Source organism: Empidonax traillii, unplaced genomic scaffold, assembly GCF_003031625.1.
Source record: "Empidonax traillii isolate 1590-97213 ecotype Southwest subspecies unplaced genomic scaffold, ASM303162v1 scaffold232:size1090087, whole genome shotgun sequence".
Classification (NCBI taxonomy): domain Eukaryota; kingdom Metazoa; phylum Chordata; class Aves; order Passeriformes; family Tyrannidae; genus Empidonax; species Empidonax traillii.
This window is the reverse complement of record NW_020955425.1, coordinates 490,227-509,374: the sequence shown is the minus strand read 5'-3', so window position 1 is coordinate 509,374 and position 19,148 is coordinate 490,227.

The window sequence follows — 19,148 nt, the reverse complement described above, 5'->3', positions numbered from 1 at the left end:
AAACAGCAGCACTGGGTCTTTCTCATTTTAATGGCTGCTCTGGAAATGCTGAAAGCTTTCTACATAAAATCTAATGAAGGAAAGATGCTTAGTGCTAAAAGAATAGTCTGTAATCCAACCACTTTACTTCCTTGGGTTATTTTTTTTTTTTTTCAGGATATCACATTTTCCAGCTTTTCTTCCATTTGTTTGTATTGTTCCTTGGAAGGCTGTTAGCATTAAGATGTCCAAGCCCTGAGCTTCGTTTGGCCCCTGCCATTGCACACCAGTGAGAGTGGGTGCAGCACTGCCAGGAAACACAGCAACACCCACAAGCACGTGCAGGAAACCTACCATAGCCACTTTCAAAAAGGATCTGCTAATCATTTTCATTTTACCTTTTGAAATAAGTGGTGGTGAGTCAGGCATGGCATGGCTTCTATAATCTTCACAGATAATTAAGCAATTCATACCTTGTATCTGTGGGTAGACACTGCTGTCAAAAGTCAGGCCTATTTTGGAAGTGGCTGAAGTGCTTTCTTTGGGAAAAAGAACCAGCAAAAGAAACAACAACCTCTTGCTTTCTGACACCTTTGATTAAATAATCTTAAATGACAAGACTGTACAGTAAGGAAATTTACTTGTGTGGGCCACTGCTTTTGAAGCTGATGAGACAGCTTGTTGCACGACTTCTCTGTATGCGTTCTTCCATTTCACTGTGAGGAATGCGAAAGGTGAGTGGAGCAAAAACCTCCTAATTTTATTACTCCAAATTGACAAAATACAGCTTTGTCAACTCTGATGTTACACTGACCTAAGTGTTTCACACCTCAGCAGTCTGAAAGTGTCCATGGTGTCTGTGGCATGGGTTGAAGAGGCCCAGAGTTGAAATGGGTGGACTCCATACAAAGCCAGAGTCTTGCTGGCACCTATCCCACTGCAGCATCAATGTCAGATAGAGCAGGAAAAAGTCTTGCTGCCCCCTGAGATTACCATTTATCTGTGTTAACAGGATATTCTGAGTAATACATATGTTGTCTTTGGTTTCCTGAGCTTTTTTAGCATGGGCAGGATTGTCCTAAATAGAATATGGAGACCTGCAAGGGCCCCAGGACATCTGGAATTTGAGATGGAAATAAGCAACTTGTGCTGGTGAAACAGGCTGCAGTGTCAAATCAGAAATTTAAAAAGAGATCCAGACTCTGCTATACATAGACATAAATTAAACTGGGGACAAAAAATAATGTTAGACTCATGAAATCCTCAGTTAGAGGTGAAAAACAGTCTTTCTCTTCCCTGCAGTGAAATAGGATGATTTCTTTATAACTGCACCATCCAAACCACTTTTTAGATTCATGGCTTATTTTTATTTTTCAGCAAAGGTGTGTCTCATTCTGCAGTTGAGGGAGGACTTGGTAGCACTTTCCAGGTTGGCTAGTCCATAACCACACAGAAAACTACCATGAAAGAATAAGTCTTCAGTGTCATGCAAAGGGAGGAAAAACGAAGTACAGTTAAGAAAATGCAGATGCCACCCAAATATTGGGAGGATTTTCCCAATTGCTGGATGTTGCAGATCGTGGAAGAGTCCCTACAGAAAATATTAGTTCACTCTTCATCCTGTCACGTGCTGAACTCCCCTGCACAAAGCAACAGCAGACACTAAAATTAGTCAAGGAATCAAACAGTTTTTGATAGAAAATCTCATTGACCATTTTTAGGTGTTTCTTACCCCACTTTTTTTTTTTTTTTCTTTTAAATGAGAAAAGCAGTTATGTTAAAAACATCATGGGGAGTAATTTTGAACTGGCAGAGAGATGGGATAGATGATTGAATAGATTCTTTCCATCTCCACATTTTGTGATCTATGAACTCACCTTTGGGAAACTTTTGTCATTTCAGACTGAGTTTCACTCCCCCAGGGTTGTCTTAACAAGGTGGGATATTAAACCCAAGCAGCATTAACACCACCACTGTGTTTTGGCTTTAAAAACTAGCAAGATGTTTCAGCTCAAAGAAACCACCTCAGAGTGACTCGTACTTGCTTTCTTCCTGGACACCTCCCTGTATTATTTTCATCTGGTACTTCACCCTGCAAGCCAGTGATACTGTTACCTGGATGTGCGGCTCCACAGCCAGCCTGAGGTTTGCTGCACCAAGTCCTCTGTGATTTCCTTTTGCTTTCCATCTCCTTCCTCGCAGGCAGAAAGCTCACATGAGGGACACCAGTGGTGTCCAGCACAATTTCTAACAAAAAGCCACTGCCCTTCAGTGGATGGTCCCCTTGCCAAAGGCTGTCGAGGTACATGTAAGCCCTGAGAAGTCCTGCAGCTCTGTGCTGCTTCGAACCAGGTCGATGCTTAGTGAACATCAGTAATCTCACTTAACGGGGCTCATTGTAGTGCAGGGTAACCGGGTGACAAGCATCCAAGCAATTATTTTTGATTAAGGAGTCCATGGAGAAATTCACATGGGATCTAATGACTCACAACTCAGTGTTTCTGCAGAGAGCAAGCAGCAAATTAGGAGGCAGCCTTCAAAGAATTAAAGGTATGAAGGAGGGGATTGGTGTCACTAAAAGCAGTCCAAAGCATTTGGTCAGGCATCTGGGAATGAAGGGGGAGAATAGTTTGTAGAAGTGACAGTCTGGGGACATAAAGTGGCACCGCTAGGCTTGAAGAAAACTCAGGGAGATCCCATCTGAGGAATGACTGGTTTTCCTCTGGGTTCACTCCCATGTAAGCCACTTCTGTCACAGCACCCAAGCATTGCTTCACCAAGATTGATTTCTTCTGGGTGGTTGATTTTACTCCAAGCAACTGCATCTATAGCCAGAAGTCCAGGACCCAGAATAATGTCTAATTTAGCTTACAGCTCGGAGGATCTAAGGAGGAATTAACGTGGTTATCAGTTCAGGAAAAAAAAACAATAACCTGGAAAAAGAGACATAAGAGGACATTCACCAATTTTAGCTAGAATAGTTTGTCATCTCATGGTGCTAAGGGACAGCATCAGCCTGATATTCCACTAGTCTACAGGTTTTCTTCTTATTAAACTTTCCAAATTAGAGACAGTGCAAATTTATGTAAATAACAGAATGTAATATATAACTATTTTTGGTGTAAAAATGACTCCTGGGGCCAAGAAACAATTAATATTTACAAAGAAAAACCCTCAGAAAAGTCTCATTGCATTTCTATTTCTTTTCATACTGGAGCTTTGTGGCTTGGAGAATGGATACACGGAATTTTTGCTTATGTGCTCTTTAGCTCCTGCCACAGGTGACTGAGTGCAAGTTCTCCTCCCCAAACCCCAACACACACAGACTCCAGTGATCAGGAGCCTGTGCTGGTCTTGCCACAGATTTCCTGTGTAGTCTTGGATAGGAAGGTGTCTGTGTGCCTCAGTTTTTCCATCTGTAAAATAAGAACGATGTTACACTGCTTCACTGGTACAGCTAAATTTCTTCTTAAAAAGCATTCTGTGACCTTTGGATAAATGGTGATAACGAGCTGTTTGCCTTTTTATAAGTATCATTTGGTGTGATATAAATATTTTTTTGTATTGTTCATACTGTGTTTGTTTTGTGCAAGTGAACACAGTCCCAACGAAAGCAAGAGATGAAATATTTTTCTTTCCCACATAACTCAACCAGCGTTTCCAAATTCTGATCTCTAACACCTCTGCTATTGCAGTCATGGGCCTCTCTTGAGCAGAAACTGCTGATCATGCCAGATTCTCTAGTGTTCTGTAATGTGGGCAAACATGTGCCGAGGTTTGGATGAGACCAGTAGACTCATTTTCACTTAGGGCCTGCGGCAGCACTGAAACTGGAGAGCACAGAAGTGAAAGGTCAGTGTACCCCTTCCCTGTGCCACACGGCTCCTGTTTGAAAGCAAATGAAAATATCATGTGACTGTTTTGATTTTTAATTTTCTTTTTGATAGCTTTAGTGCCTTTCTTCCAACTTCACACCAAAAGGAAATTTAACTGTTATTACTTTTGTACATTTGCATTGTTCCTTACTTGGAAGCTTTGCTTGGAATAAGAAAAACAGTAGACCTATTACTTCTCTCATTTTTTCTAATTTTGTGTCTCAGTCTACATATAGAGTGTTAGCCAATATTTAGTTGGCTTTCTGGAACAAAGTTTGTGAATATGACCACACACTTTGAGAAAATAAGATCCAAATAGACACTGACAAGCAATTTAATTACTGCAATCTAAGGCGTGTCTCTAGAGAATGAGTAAAGTGAGCACTTAACTTGGGTAGGCTGGGATCATGTGCACAATCAATTACTATGGCTTGGTAGATGATGAATTAATTGTTAAACCACAATAAATTGACAGTTTATCATGTCTGTGCCCTGAAGGACGTGACGGTACCCCCTTTCCACTTCCAAAGGATCATCTCAGCTGCTTTACATTTGCTCCCTCTGGAGTCAACCAGAGAGGCACACACAAGCAAAGTGATGATCCTGCTTACTTTGTGCTCCTGTTTTGGAATGGTAGAAATAAAACTTTTTGATGGCTGAAGTTGGTGAAATGAATCCCACATGAAATACTCAAAATGGTATCATTATCAGAACCCCTCCTTTTCTTGAAGAGGTTTAGTCATTGAATGATAGAATCCTAGAATGGTTTGGTTTAGAAGGGACTTTAGGGGTCATCTAATTTCAACTTCCCTGCCATGGACAGAGACACTTTCTACTAGACCAGGTCACTTAGAGTTCCATCCGACCTGGCCTTGAACTGCCAGGAATGGGACATCCACAGCTTTTCTGGTCAACCTATTTCCGTGTTTCACCACCCTCACAGTAAAGAATTTCTTCCTAATAATAATATGCATATATAAAACCTACAGACAAGTTTAGCAACTCAATATACACATAAACATCTGAGAAGGTAATGCAGCCAAGCCTCCTCTACCACTACCACCACCCCATTTGTTTTGAGAAGAGCACTGTTGTGGGCAACCTGATGATCCAAGGACTGTTTCTCCACAGGTATAGTACTTGAGACAGCTGTGTCATGTTTCTAAAGAAGCCATCCAAGCATCACATAAGGAATTTCTTCAATATGGAAAGACAGTTCCAGTTAATACATACATCACACCCTGGAACCTACACAGAAAATCACTGAGCCATTGCAAGCTTAAGCTGCTGTCTAGCTATTAACTCAGTGTTGCCTTCCAAGTGTTTGTCCAAGACCTGATACCCAAGTCAATAAAATCAATGAACTACGAAATTGGCAGGCATTAAAGGAGATGCTGGTTGGAATGTATTGCATGTCGCTGCCTCATCACAAGCAGCATGGTAGAAAAAGGGTATCTCAATCTGTGGCAAGGTATACAGATCAAATCCCGGAAAAAGTGATTGGCAAACAAGGGTGAATCTCCAGAAGTCTGAACCAAGCAGTCACTAAAAGCACTGAATACTGCTCAGAGAGCTTTATGAAAAACATGAAATAGACTCTGATGAGATTGTTTACAATTTTCATCTTGAGTTACATGAGAAAGACTGCAAAAAAAAAAAAAAAAAAGGTTTGTGTTATTCACTGGTATTTCTGCTACAGATACTCATTACAATGAGAGATGAGAAGCTGCATAAGAAGCTGTTGTGCAGCTTCTGTGAAACTTTGAATTTATTTGACCGAGATCAGGAGTGCAAGTTAACCCTTGTATTACAAACCAACCTACTACATCTGCCTGCCTGACGTTGCTCTTATTCCTGGTGAGGATGGTCTTTCACTGAAACTAATACGGAAGTTATTGTTACCCTGGGTGTAACATCTTACCCTAAAATAGTTGTACTGTGATTGAAATGAGGTTTTGATCTAGCAGAGTTTATAATGAGCCAAATTTGAGCAGATACAGGCCCAGGTCCCCTTGTGAACCTTGCAGGGAGAAAGCAGAAGACTGTAATGGTGGCCAAACAGTTGAGCCCTGCTGTTGGAATCCTCTGCACCCACTCTTCATCAAACCTCAGCAAAAGTCTACAGAGAACAATCAGGCAATCCCTTCCCTACTCAGCATAGTGTATTTGCATGTGGTAAAGCTTTAGGTGGATTCATATTCTGCTGTAATTGAGGAGAAAACTGAATATACACTCCACTGTACATGGGGGAGATGTAATGGCATAATCAGAAGAGGGGGACCATGTTTGCCCTCCTTTCTGGATATAAATTGCTCTAAAAATATAGCCAAAGGCATTAAAAAGTATTAGTAGGGACAAAAATAAGAAGAAATAAAAAGTTCTTTACTGAAAAAAAATAAATCAAACGAGCAGCATGGATTTATCAATGTAAAGGTAGCAAAAGGAGAGAACAGGAATGAAGGAGAGAGAGCACATGGAAAGAAATGGCACTTGTCTGCTGGGACAGAGATTAAAGGAATCACTTTATCTCCTACAATTTTTGTCTTGAGAAAAACAAAGTGGCAAAACCCACAGAATTTCTCCAGAAGCTGCCTTAATAGAAACTGAGGTGAAATCTTTGTAGGCTTCAACTCAAGTGTCCTTCAGAGACACTGAGAAGGATGAGAAAGAGTCAGCAATCCATCATGTGAAAAGGGAGGCAAACTTGAGGGCTAGCACTGCAACAACCATGGCCATAGAGGAAAGCCTGGAAAAAGCAGTCAGAAACAGAGTTCAGATCTGGGGACCTCTGTGATCAGGCCGTGTATCACAAGCTAAAATGAGTCCATTAACAAAACCCCATAACTTGTTTGCTAAAGTTTTACTTTAAAGGCATTTTAAAATGGAGAAGAGACATCTCTGCTACATGCTCTTTTCCAGACTTGTCCAGGGGTGAAGTTTCTCTGCCCTAGAGCTTTCTTCAGGGATACTTGGGATAGCTCAAAATCACTACAGAACTGTTTGTGATCTATGGGGTTCTTCAATTTTTGTCTGCTTTGAGAGTTCTATGTAAAATTCAGTGTGGTGCTCCCACTGAAACTACCCTTTCCTTATTTTTTCCCTTCAGGAACTGCTACTTGTGGACCAAGATGGTGAGGGAACATGACAGTTCTCTCTACTACTAGAAACCACTTATTAGACATGAACACTACGGGTTACATTTACATGGAACAAAGTACTTACAAAAATGCTTTTCATCAATACAAAAGGAAGGTTGGATAATTTCAATACACATGAACACCTTAATTATTTCAAAGCTTCTAGTATACATTTAACTTTGTTGTCTCCTCTGTTTCATATCATCATGTTGTTTGGCACATCTATGTTCAATATTATAATCTTCTATCAACATAATATCTCATATTATATGTTCTTTTCATTCTATTTTTCAAAATTACCTTTGCAGAAAACTTAATAAACCCCCAGATTTTGGCACCACTGAAGTGACTAAAACTATGTTTATGAGTTGGATCTCATTAAAGGCAAATACAAAACCAAACTGGAAAATTTTTTAGTGTAAGCAGTTTTCAACTTCTAGATGAACAAGGAAAGGTTTGAAGAAATTCTCGAAGTGAAACATCTTTATGTTCTATGAAATATCTCCTTACCTAAAAAAGCTTTATCAGATTAGCCTTAAACTTTACAAAAATATTCTCCTTTGCCAAGAGACCACACGTGAAGCTTCAGGTGGGAAAAAATTAGGCTCAAAAAAAGAAGAAAAGAATATTTAGTCTTCCAATAAAAATCAGCATGGAACTGCTACCATAGTTTTATTATAAAGACTCACGAAAACATTTTCAGTTGCTCTCCAGTAGGTCTCATTTCCATAAGTAAAACCCTTCTTTATTTCTTCCACAGTTCCTTATAGGTCTTTAAGGAGCTACGAAAAGTCTCTTGCCAACAGGGAATTTCTTGCAGAAATAAAGTATCTTAGGAAACATTTTTTTATAGATCTGGAAACATATTAATGATTAAAAGGCTGATCCTTCAAAGCTGAGTGTTTGCAGTTGCTATTGGCTTCTATGGAAATGACAGATGCTGGGCAACTTTTCATATCAGATACAATATCTGCATACCTCAACTCTGTGATTGCATCAGGCTTGTAAAAAACCTTAGGGCTTGCCTTCTGAACCACACAACACAGGTCCCCATTTTCAAACCCAGGAGTTTCAGATTCAGGATTTGGGTCCTTAAGGTCATGGGACAGAGTTAAAATTCGAAAGCTTTTTCAGTAGTTATGTGATTCATAATTTTAAATCTCTTTTTAAAGCAAGTTTCTTGCCTTTTAGGTTTTCTCTGCAGAAATCCAGGCTGAAAGTGCACTTTTCTTTAGAATAGAACAAGAGTTTTCTTGCTATCACTTGTCTCTTGCAGCTGGGGCTAAAGAAAGATGACAAACATTTAGTGTCGGTCTATAGAAGGTGGCCACGGCTAAGTCATCATCCCTCTTGCAGGTCTGGTGCTGCGCTCCTGCCTGTTTATCCCGGCACAGCCCTGTGTTTTCTCAACACTTAGCTGGGGACACAGAGTGAGAGCAGAAAAAAAATCTGTGGGAGGCAGAGCTGCAGCTGCTGGAGGAGCTTATTTTATCTGTCAGCAACTGTACATGAACCCTCTCTACTGCAGGATAAAATCTGACAGGGAGGCATAAGTCCTGACAGAGAAAGTTTTATGTACATTAAAGTCCACATCAACCTGTCAATGCATAAATGGCCATATGCAATGTAAGTGATGATTACAAGTGATCCAAAAGAAAGCATTTAAAAACCAAATGAACCAATCCACTACATCAGATCTACACCAAAGCTTCTTGATAAGTTTAGCTTTTTTTAAGTCAGAGATCAGCAACAAAAAGTCTGACTGCCAAAAGGCATTTTAGACATTCAGCAGATTTCCTATTAAAATATAAGATAAGAGACCATCAAAATGTAAATAAAAGACCCCAGTCAACTGTGTAAAATTTCTCGAGCAATCAAGGAAAGCATGTCCCATTTGTGGGACTGCTTCCAGGAACTTCTCCCTCTTTTTCAGCTTTTGTGCTTTTGTGTTTAGGGCAAAAACAGTTTAGAGTTGGAACAGCTACATTCAGCATACAGCCCAGTAGTGGCTCCTCTTGGAAGAATATTTAAGTCTCCCTCTTTTTTATAGTGCTCTCTGACCTCCAGGTAGTCATCTTCTGGGAAAGCACCCGAAAGAAACTCTAATTTTTCAAAGAGGAAAATCAGTTTTATGTACTCTGTAAGGCAATGACAATCAAGTCAGTCATATGTCCTCACAACCTTGCCATCAATAAAAGACACTGATTTGTGTCACTCAAATCACAGTGTAATTGTGGGTCAAAAATGTCATTCTTCAATTACCTGCATTTCTGTACCGCTGAGGTTAACAGATGTGCTTACTCCAGTGATACATCCATATGAATGTGCTCTCTAGACCTACACACAGAATAAATGACTGAGGATATTTGTCAAGCTGTCTCTAGGAGTGGCCTCATATTTTTTGGATAAGCTTCAGATAAAAGTCCAAACATTTGGATAATTAAAAATCATCCAGAGCTCCTGGATGTCAAGGCTTTTCTCTCATTCATTTGGAATGAAATTGTCAGTGGGCACAGAGCCGTTGTAATGTGAGGGGTAATCAGCCAGGGAGCAGAAATAGGAATCAGATGTCTTTCCAGTAGAACTTGCCTCTCTACCAGCAGTCCTCCAGTGAATCTCTCACACCTGTGGATAAGGGTTCCACTGCTGTTACTGCCATTCAGACTATTTTAGTGGTGGATGTATTTTTAAAAGATAGCTCTCACAGCTTATAAAACAAGGTTTTGGTTCCTGCTAATAAAAAGCATTAATGTACTGTGGGAGGGTGCAGAGAGAGAAAGATTATAATTAAATCTCTCCACTCCTCTCCCGTCTCTAAGGGCTTGGATAAGAAACAGTTCTGCTGGGCAGCCGAATTTGAGCTAAATGAGATAGCTGGGGGAGGGAGCCTTCTTGGTGGTTTCATACAGACTTGCACATGTGGTAGGGCCAGGGAATATTTCTGATGAAAATAAAATTGTTCTGGGCTCAATCCAGCTGAAAATACCAACAGCCTGACGAGCCCTGTAACTTTCATAGGGTTGCAGATCCTGGCTCCTATCAGGAAGCTTGGCCCAGTCACCATAGAAGGCCGAGCAAGCAAAACAATAGTTTTATACCTAAAAATTGCACATCAGTTTGGAGAGTCAGGAGGACTTGCGTCAACACACTCCCTCTCTCCCAACACTGGTGAGGTTGAGCTCCTTCTTGTACCTTCAGTCCCCCTGATCCTACACCTTGTGAGTACAGCCAAGAACTTACATAGGACCCAAAGCTGGAGCCCGTTGCTCCTCCACTCATAAAGAGGGATCGGTGTGTCTGGGTATCTCGTAGGCTGGTGGTGATGACTGCTAATGGTCTCTTGTGGGATCAACGTGATTCTCCCTGCATCCTCTTGTGTGTTTTATTACTAACATCCTCTCTTGAGTTTAATTTTGCCTTGAAGAGCAAATGTTTTATTGAAATTGTTTATAACTTACATCAAATAATATAGCACCCTTTAAGCACATCACAAGGAGGTCTTTATAAGAAGTATGTTTGAAAGTATGCAGGTGCCACATGCCAAAAAATACAACCATTGAAAACAGAAGACTAAAAGACCCCAAACAATATTTTAAAACTTCTGAAGGAATTTCATATAAAAACTTTTTGGGGGTTAAGTGGGTTGTTGGATTACACAGCTTTGGATTGCCAAGAGATGTTCCATAAACTCTCAGGCTGAGATGGAAGGCTGAGCTTATGGGGGACAACAAAAGCTCATAAGTTTGGCCAGATGTTGAAAATATCAAACATGCAACAAAAATGCTTTAAACTTAATGCTATAGAAGAAATTCCTGCAGCTGTTTGGATCAGACTCAGTTCTCCATCCTCTCAACGCTTGCATCTCGTCACTTAAAATCACTGGTGGGCCACAACTTCTCATATCATGACAAGACACCTGTTCCAGGAGCAGAAATAGGGGGAAAATGGGCAGAGTCAGTTCGCCTTTCTGACATACAATCAAATACAGTTCCAAAATTTTGCTCTAACCTTCTTTTAAAGGAGAAAAAGACAAATTCCTACCAACACATAACCATGATCCTGGCAACTCAGTACCTTCCTTGGGATTATACTGACTTAAACTGCTCTAGAGGAATAGAAAAACCCGTAGCTACACTGATGACACCCATGGAAAGTTATTGTCTTCAAAAACTTGTTTTCAAAAAGTTATTGTTTTTCAAAGGCTGTTAGTGCCCCTTATTGTCTCTTTAATCACTGATTAAGGCCTTGTACCCATAGCCATTTCATGTAATTTAAACCAGCAGTAATTAGTCCCCATCCAAAAGAGTACTTTAAAACTTACATCAACTTTTAAGTATCTGAAGGTCTCGGCTGAAGCCACCACGTGGACTGACACCCTGTCCTGTAGTGGCATGGCTCTTTTTCCTGTGACCACAGATTTAACTTGAAAATTTGCTTGCCACTCTCTTTTTTCTGCTCTAGTGAAGCTTACTCAAATATTTCAGCTGTGGATGCAGAGCAGGCCTGATTCTGTACTTGGGAAGCCACCAAAAATGTTGCTCTTGATTTCAACGTATTCAGGATTAGGCCTCAGCCAGCATCAGAAATCTAATTAGTATGTGTGTGGCCTGTGTTTTCAGAGGCTCTCAGCATCTTGGACTACCAGATCAGTCTCCTTTTAGAAGCATGGATTTGAAGAGTATGTAAATACCATTTAAATATTCATGTATATACACACACTCACTCATACTGCATATACATATAATATTATTACTATTTCACTAGAATTGTGCAGACCTGTTACCAGATCAAGCACAAGCCGGTATTATTTTAATGATGGAAATCTACGCTTTTCACAGCAGTTATCTTTCTTGAGTTAAACAAAGGCAACACTTTTATCAGAAATATACATAGACATGTAATCCAAATGACAGAGCCCTGCTAAGCACAGAGAGAAATTTTACTCTCGGTTATACTAAATTAACTTCTGTTTAAGATGAAAGACATCCCTCTGATCTTACACCAGGCAGATGCACTTCTTCCGAGTAAAAGACATAAAAGACCTGTCAGAACTCGTGTTCTTCAGTGGGATTTATATTTCTGTAAGTGGGCCTGTTTGAGTTGAAGATGTGTGTACATTCATAATGGAAGCTATTCTTCTCCCCCTAAGTGCAACATATGGATGTAGACATAACTGCATTACGTATAAAAATGTAATAAAATGTTTTGCCTGCAAAAAAACATGCAATAAAAGACTTACATGTCATTTTATGTGAGGATATTTGTGCATAATCTGATTCTCACATTGTAACGTTTCAGTTTTAGTACAAAGGTTCTCTTACATCAAAGTGAAAGTCTTCATAGCACAATGATTCATGGGATAAGACAAGAGCCCTTTGCTCTTGCAAATATAATCTGAAAACAAGCTTGTTGAAGAAATGTACTGGATGAGTTTAGACCCAGAGCTCACTGGCTTGCATAGCATTCCACAGAATCTTGGTAGCATCGCTTGGAAAGACCCAGGACCAAAGTCCCACTGATTTATAGCTTCCTGGAAGAACAGTCTTCATTTAAGGTCACCTTGTATCTTGGCCCATAAAGAACAGAACTTAGGTACAATCTGTTTCACTTGTATAAATGGCACCTCCACACCAGATCTTTGACGTGCCGTCTAGGGATGTGATGGCTAATTTTAAATAAATACTTAGGAAGGCCGTGTCTCCTTCCATATCCCACTGAGCTGCTGCTTTTCCCTGCAGTGCCTGCCTCCAGGCATCACACTGGGAAGCAGCATATTACCTCCAGATAATCCTGAGAGCACTCTGAAAGTCCCTGTGCCTTGGGTCATAAAAGTCACCACTTGATGGAGTCAGGACCATTTTCAAAAAGCTGGGAGCGCAGGGCATGGGAACAGGGGTACAATATGAGCAGCAAGGGACATTGTGAAAAGGGAGGGGAGCAGCAAGACTGTGGACACCGTGTGCCTGACGTAAGCCTTGGGTAGAATGGACATATCTGCACATCGGGAAGGAAGTTAGTAATATGATAATGTCTCAGGAATCCTCTTGGAGTGGGTATGGCAGTCCTCACTTGTGCATATGTCTAGAAATGCATGTCACAGCATGAGTGACAGACTTCCAAAGAGAAGCAAAAGGGATTGCTTTTTCCATATTAAAAATAATTTCCTCATTGTAATGATGGTACAAAATGACACTGTTCTCTCACTATTTACATACTGAATTCCCCCTTTTTTGGAGTGGACTTAAACTTGAGTGACCTGTGGACCCACCATCTATATACTGAGCCCTCTTTGGTTTTTGTGCTTTTTGGAGAGATTATGCTCCCATGATTTATATAAAGAGTCTACCGTCTTAGAGGGGATTTCATGTGACCACATGATCCCATTATTTAAGTACTAAGATCCTTCTTATTAGAGGTTACTTTAACCACCATTTAGACACAGCTCAACACAGTAGAGCTTTCCCTGCCAGTGTCAGTAGTGTTAGCTTTTGTTTGAGTGCTCTGCCTCCGCGATTAAATCTCAGTTGAATGGCAACACTCCTATTTTTTATAACGTGCTCTCAGGATGGCTGCAGCCTCCCACGCCAGTGGCATGTTGAGCAAAGTCAAAACCCAGGAGAGGACATGACTGCAGGTTGTGAATCCCATCAGTCAGTGTGAGAGTGCAAGGGCACAGAACAGGGCACAGAATGGTGATGGCATCCTAAATGCCAGTGATGAACTCCTTAAATAATACATGTTCAGGCAAAGCCCCAGATCATTCATTGCAACTGAAAACTGACACATTGAAGAGAACTAACTTTGAAAATTAGTATGTCCTTCCGTATCTTGCCTCAAACATTTCACATTCATAAACTCTATGAGCTTTGTATGCAGTTGTGCCAGTAGTATAAGATTGAAAGTTTTGGTTTACCATGTTCAGGTAAATGATGCTTAATAGAACTTTACAGAGACTAAATGTTAAGATAGTTTTAAATACATGTGGAGACATCTTCTTGCAAATTTCCCAGATCAGAAAGAAAAGCCAGAAAAAATCATAGTGAAAAATACTTTTTAGAAGATGAGTAAGTGAACCAGAACATTTCAATTTCACCAACAAGAAATGGAAGGAGAAAGATAACTAGGATTAAAGGAACAATAGTGACAATATATAAGATGTGACAGGAAAAACATGATGTAGACACAACTATGGAAATGTGGAAAAGCAATATGGAAAGTAAAGGCACAGGGAAATAAATGGGTCTATCAAATATCTGTCTTTCCATTGTAGAACTGTATAGGTGCATCATGAAAGAAAAAGAGGAAGATGAGTGCTGTAGGGATTTCATAGTTTGGAGATGGTAAAATTTCTTTTACAGATGTAGCCAGTGACGTTTGAGATAAATCATTCCATGAAACACTTCACAAGCAGTGGAAGGAGGCACATGCTGCTCACATGGGTATTAGAGAGCAATACACCTGCAAAGGCTGTTAAAAATCACCTGTTCCAGAGGAAGATATATCCAAGGTGAACTTTGGCATATTGGTCTTATATTTAAGAGGTGCATGATAGATTTCACATAACTGAGATGTTAACTTTGTGCCAGGAATCATGAAATCAAATAGGTAACTTTAAATTAAAGTAATGAGAGGTTCTCTCATCTGACAGAAATTTTAAGAAAAAAATGGAGTAAATGAAGTGGAAATCATCAATAAAGGAAGCAGAATAAAAGTCTTTCCTAGTCAGTTTGAAATTCTACTTCTAAATTGTTCTAGATTGATGAGACTTTAAATAACAAAACAAAACAAACAAAAAAAAACAAACAAGAAAACCCCAATGGATTAAAGAAATTACTTCATCTGACCCCAAAGAAATATTTTGTTATTCAAGTAAAAATATTCTTACAATAAAGCTGAAACAAACTGAAAATAAATATTTTAGACTAAAAAATTCCAACACTTCATTTTAAAAATATGAACCCAGTATTTCTCAACTATTTTTTAGATTCTCCTTTTACCCATACGTTTATGAAAACCCTTGTTTTCAGATGTAAAAATTTTAGAAACTTAACATTATTTCAGGATATATAGTGGTCTATTTCAATTTGCGTTTTTCCCTGAGAAAAAAAGAAGACTTAAAGAAATTTTTCCTTTAACTGTAATAAAATAACAGGTGACAAAATACTGCCAATCAAGATGGTTTTAAAAATATCCAAAACATGTTAAACAAATTGGTTTAATTGTCTGATAGTGGCTCATCACTGTGATTTTTACAGTTGAAAATCACTGTAATAGATGTAAGACACTTAACGAATGGTATTTGGTTTAATATCAAACCATGCATCTATGTAGCATTGCAAAATGCAGAATCTGTGAAGTAATTCTGGAGTAGCTGAAGAAATGAATAATTGGCAGATCCTAAAAGAGCATTTTCAGTGGGAAATCACATAATAATGCAAATGTTTATTATACAAATCTGCGTGAATAAGTACCGGTGATTATGCTAGTCTGTATTTCTGTTGGTAATCTAGAGGGGAATGTCAATTACTACTGAAAATGTCTTAATGACGCAAAACCTGGTAGAGGGATATGTGATGGTGAGAGCTGGGCACATGTACAAAATTATATAGTCTGAACATGCAAAGAGCATGTGCTTTAATACAGACAGAACCAATAAATCACCCAATGTGAGACCAAGGAAGATAATGGTGACCACAGATTCTGGGTCTTGGAAAAGCAGTGTCTCTGAGAAGGATTTGGGGCTCATGGGCAAGGAGTTGCATTAGAGTTCCTGCTGCAATGCTGGAGATAAAACAAGCCCTAAACCTAAAAGGAGAGAAGCAACCAGTGGAAATACAGACATAATTTTACTTTGTATGTAACTGCAGGAACACAAATGTTGGAACATTATGTACAGTTCTGGTTGTCCTGTATTTATAAAAAGATGTTGAAAAACTGAAGAAGATGCAAAAATTGAGTCTGGAAAAATATTTCAATGCTGGAAAAAAATTCTGGACAGCACAAGACCTAAAGATGTGATAAAAAAGAGGAAGAATAAGTAACTTGAAAGTGCCCCACGTTTTTCATTACAAGACACTATTCTGGGACTAAAGTGAAGAAAACTACTGCGAGGAGCAATGGAGAATAAAAATGAAAAAAAAAAATCACAAGCCAAATAAAGCAAATATCTTGGGAAGCCAAGGTAAGTTATTAATCTGAAAGCCTTCACCTCAAGACTAGATGTCTATATGGAAGACTGATTCAAAGAAACTCCAGGTAGACAATGTGATATGGAAGTAATTTAAAGCAAATAAATATATAAATAAAGGAAAACAAAAACAAAAATAAAAAAAAAAAAATCTGAACAAAACCAAGGCTTATTTTATCCTGGGAAATCAATCCTGGTGATCTAATAGCCTTTCTGGGCATATCTGTGTGACTCACTGACTCTGTTTCTATGGATAACACTTTATGGAGCAGATCCAAGTCTTCCTGCACATCCAATTTACCTTGTTTTGGAACTGAGGGGAGAGATAGTTGTGCAGCTATTGCCAAAGCTAACAAGAATCGTATCTTACACAAGACAAAGCCCTGCTCGCAGAGAAATTTAAACTGAAGTGATGTATATCTTCAGGCAAACAGTGAAGCCAAAAACACCCTGGAGCCCATTCTGCCTTTGTTTCCTCACTGGTTTTGCATGGTATTAAATGATGGTTGAATTCAGGGCTGCTGCTGCTCTCCATATGCACATCTGTGCCTTCTCATTTCTAATGCTCCATAGTAGTGGTATAAGTTCTGTTATGCTCTTGTCCCCCTTCAATAACAAAGCCAATGTCCCTTAGACCTCATTTAAATCTCTCTCCCTCCATTGATTCTTAAAGGCTTTAATCAGTGTACCTGAAACAGACCCAGCAACAGCTTGTGTTCACAGTGGTTTTGCTGCACAAGGAGCTCCAAGCACAACTTGAGTTACTGTTTTCACAGAGGCCAGAGCCTTCAAAAGGTTTTATTTTCTATCCCTACGCTTCTTAACTTGAGGTATTGAACACCATTTATACAAACCAACAACACAGAAAGGGTTTTTGGGATCTTGTCTAAAATGGTTCATAATTTGACCCTCAGAAATCTTTATATCAGAGGATTTATTCTATCTATGCTTATGTCAGAGGCTGAAATTTCCTTTTCTTAAGAAAATAGACAAACCTCATTCCTTTTTAGAAGTCCAAATATCCTGGAAAGATAATTACAAAATAATATTGATTGTGCAGACACCTGTGTATGGTGCTCCATCCTGATACCACCAACATGAAAATGTAGATAATCAGCACCATTCAAGTCAACGGGAAAACTTGTTGTGAGAGGATAAAATTTGCAGGACCCAATCCTGTGCAGAGTTTGTTCCCAGAGATATTTTGTGCTTCACTAAGTAAAAAATGTCATCATATTTCAAAGTGAAATTTTGCAGGCCATTGATCTAGAATGTAAGCTAATTCCTTTGGGTGTTTTGGAAAATCAGAAAAAACATATTTATTTAATTTAGAAAAATTACTTCCGTCCAAGGTTGTTTCTCAAAAAACATTCATGACAGCTAAAACTTGCAAACTTGCTACATATATGTGCCAGGCATAGCACAAAGATAAATAGCTCAGTACTTTGTGATGTGAAATGTTGCTGAACAAGTATTGTGTACTGGATTGTAATAGATCTTAAAGACCTTACAGTGTCCTGGAAAAATAATCATAGTTTTAATGGGCCAGTAAATCCTCACATGGTACTTAGCAAATGTTTCAATAAACTGTAAAGATTCCTTCTAACAATTTTCATAACTAGTCACTGAATGCTTAATCACGTTGGTTTTTCTAAGGCTTGCATTATAATAACATGAAATAAACTTTCCAAAATAGTAAAACATTTTGGTTCTCATGCCAAAAGGAAAAGCCAAGGGCATTAAAAATTAAAGATGATGTGTCCAATCTAGATTTTGACCTCAGCTAAGTAACTTTCATGCTTCTGGACTCCCTTGGTCCCCTGACAAAACCAGAAAAAACTATTCTCCCAAAAGCTGAGGGTACACCTGACCTAAATTCTTTCAAATTGCAGACTTAAAAAGCAGAAAACCAGATCTGCAAATTATGATTAGTTATTGAATGGCATCTGTTTGTGTTGCTACATAGGGCAGGGTACACTTCACAGAAAGTGTTCTGGGGTTGGTATCTTTGTAGGAGGCAGCACACATAAGATTCATCCCCTGAACTTTTATTGTCTTCTTGTGTGAAAGACATCCTCAGCTTAAACATGTGTGAAAGGGCTTCCTTTTCCTTGCTTTCAGCCTGACTTCTGTTAGGTGAATTTAACTAGTTCTTGCCCTGTGTGAAAGTGAAAGGCAGGGTCTTGTTCCCTTTCCCCACCTCTGTCATTCAGAGATTCAGAACTTCAGTTCAAAACTCTGAGGACTTCATGGTGTGGACGCCAGGATGGAATAATTTATGGACAGTTCAATAAAGCTAAAATTAAATGTTATATTTACAATTAAGTGCCAAAGTTTCAGTAAGATTCTTGAGAAACATTTCCATTTTGTCAAATCAAACAACCTTTTCTGTGAAAAAAACCCTGTCTTCTGGAAAATTTTCAAGCTTCTCTGAGTGTTATGCTACATTTTTGGCTCAAGAAGCTCAGTAAGGGCTCTTTATTTTTATTTTAATACAAGGTGTCAAAATTAATTATCAGAAATTTCACTGACATAAGGGAAAATATTTGGGCCAGAGCATTCATTGTTATAAAGACCATTACCAGAATTTTCACACTGTAGTCATAACCACATATTCATGTAGACTAACTAAATAAAATACAGATTTCAAGCAAACAAGGGTAGAACTCTTGGCTAATACACACAAGGCAATATCTTTTGTGGTGTTTGACTTTTATCAGTTCATGTTGCTCAGCCTTGACTACAGGTATTTTGGACACTTAACTGTCTGCTCATAAAAAGAAGTTGCCTTAGAAATGAGGGAGGTCAGAGGCCTGCCAGAGGTTTTGCCATCCCTCTTATGGAGCAGTATCTCAAGAAAGAAATTACAAAAAGATAATTTTGTATTCAGTTTCTATATCCTGCCTAAGCCCCAGTTCAGCTTCCTAGCTCTTCCAGGACACTCTTGGGTTGCGCAGGCATGTTTTCCCC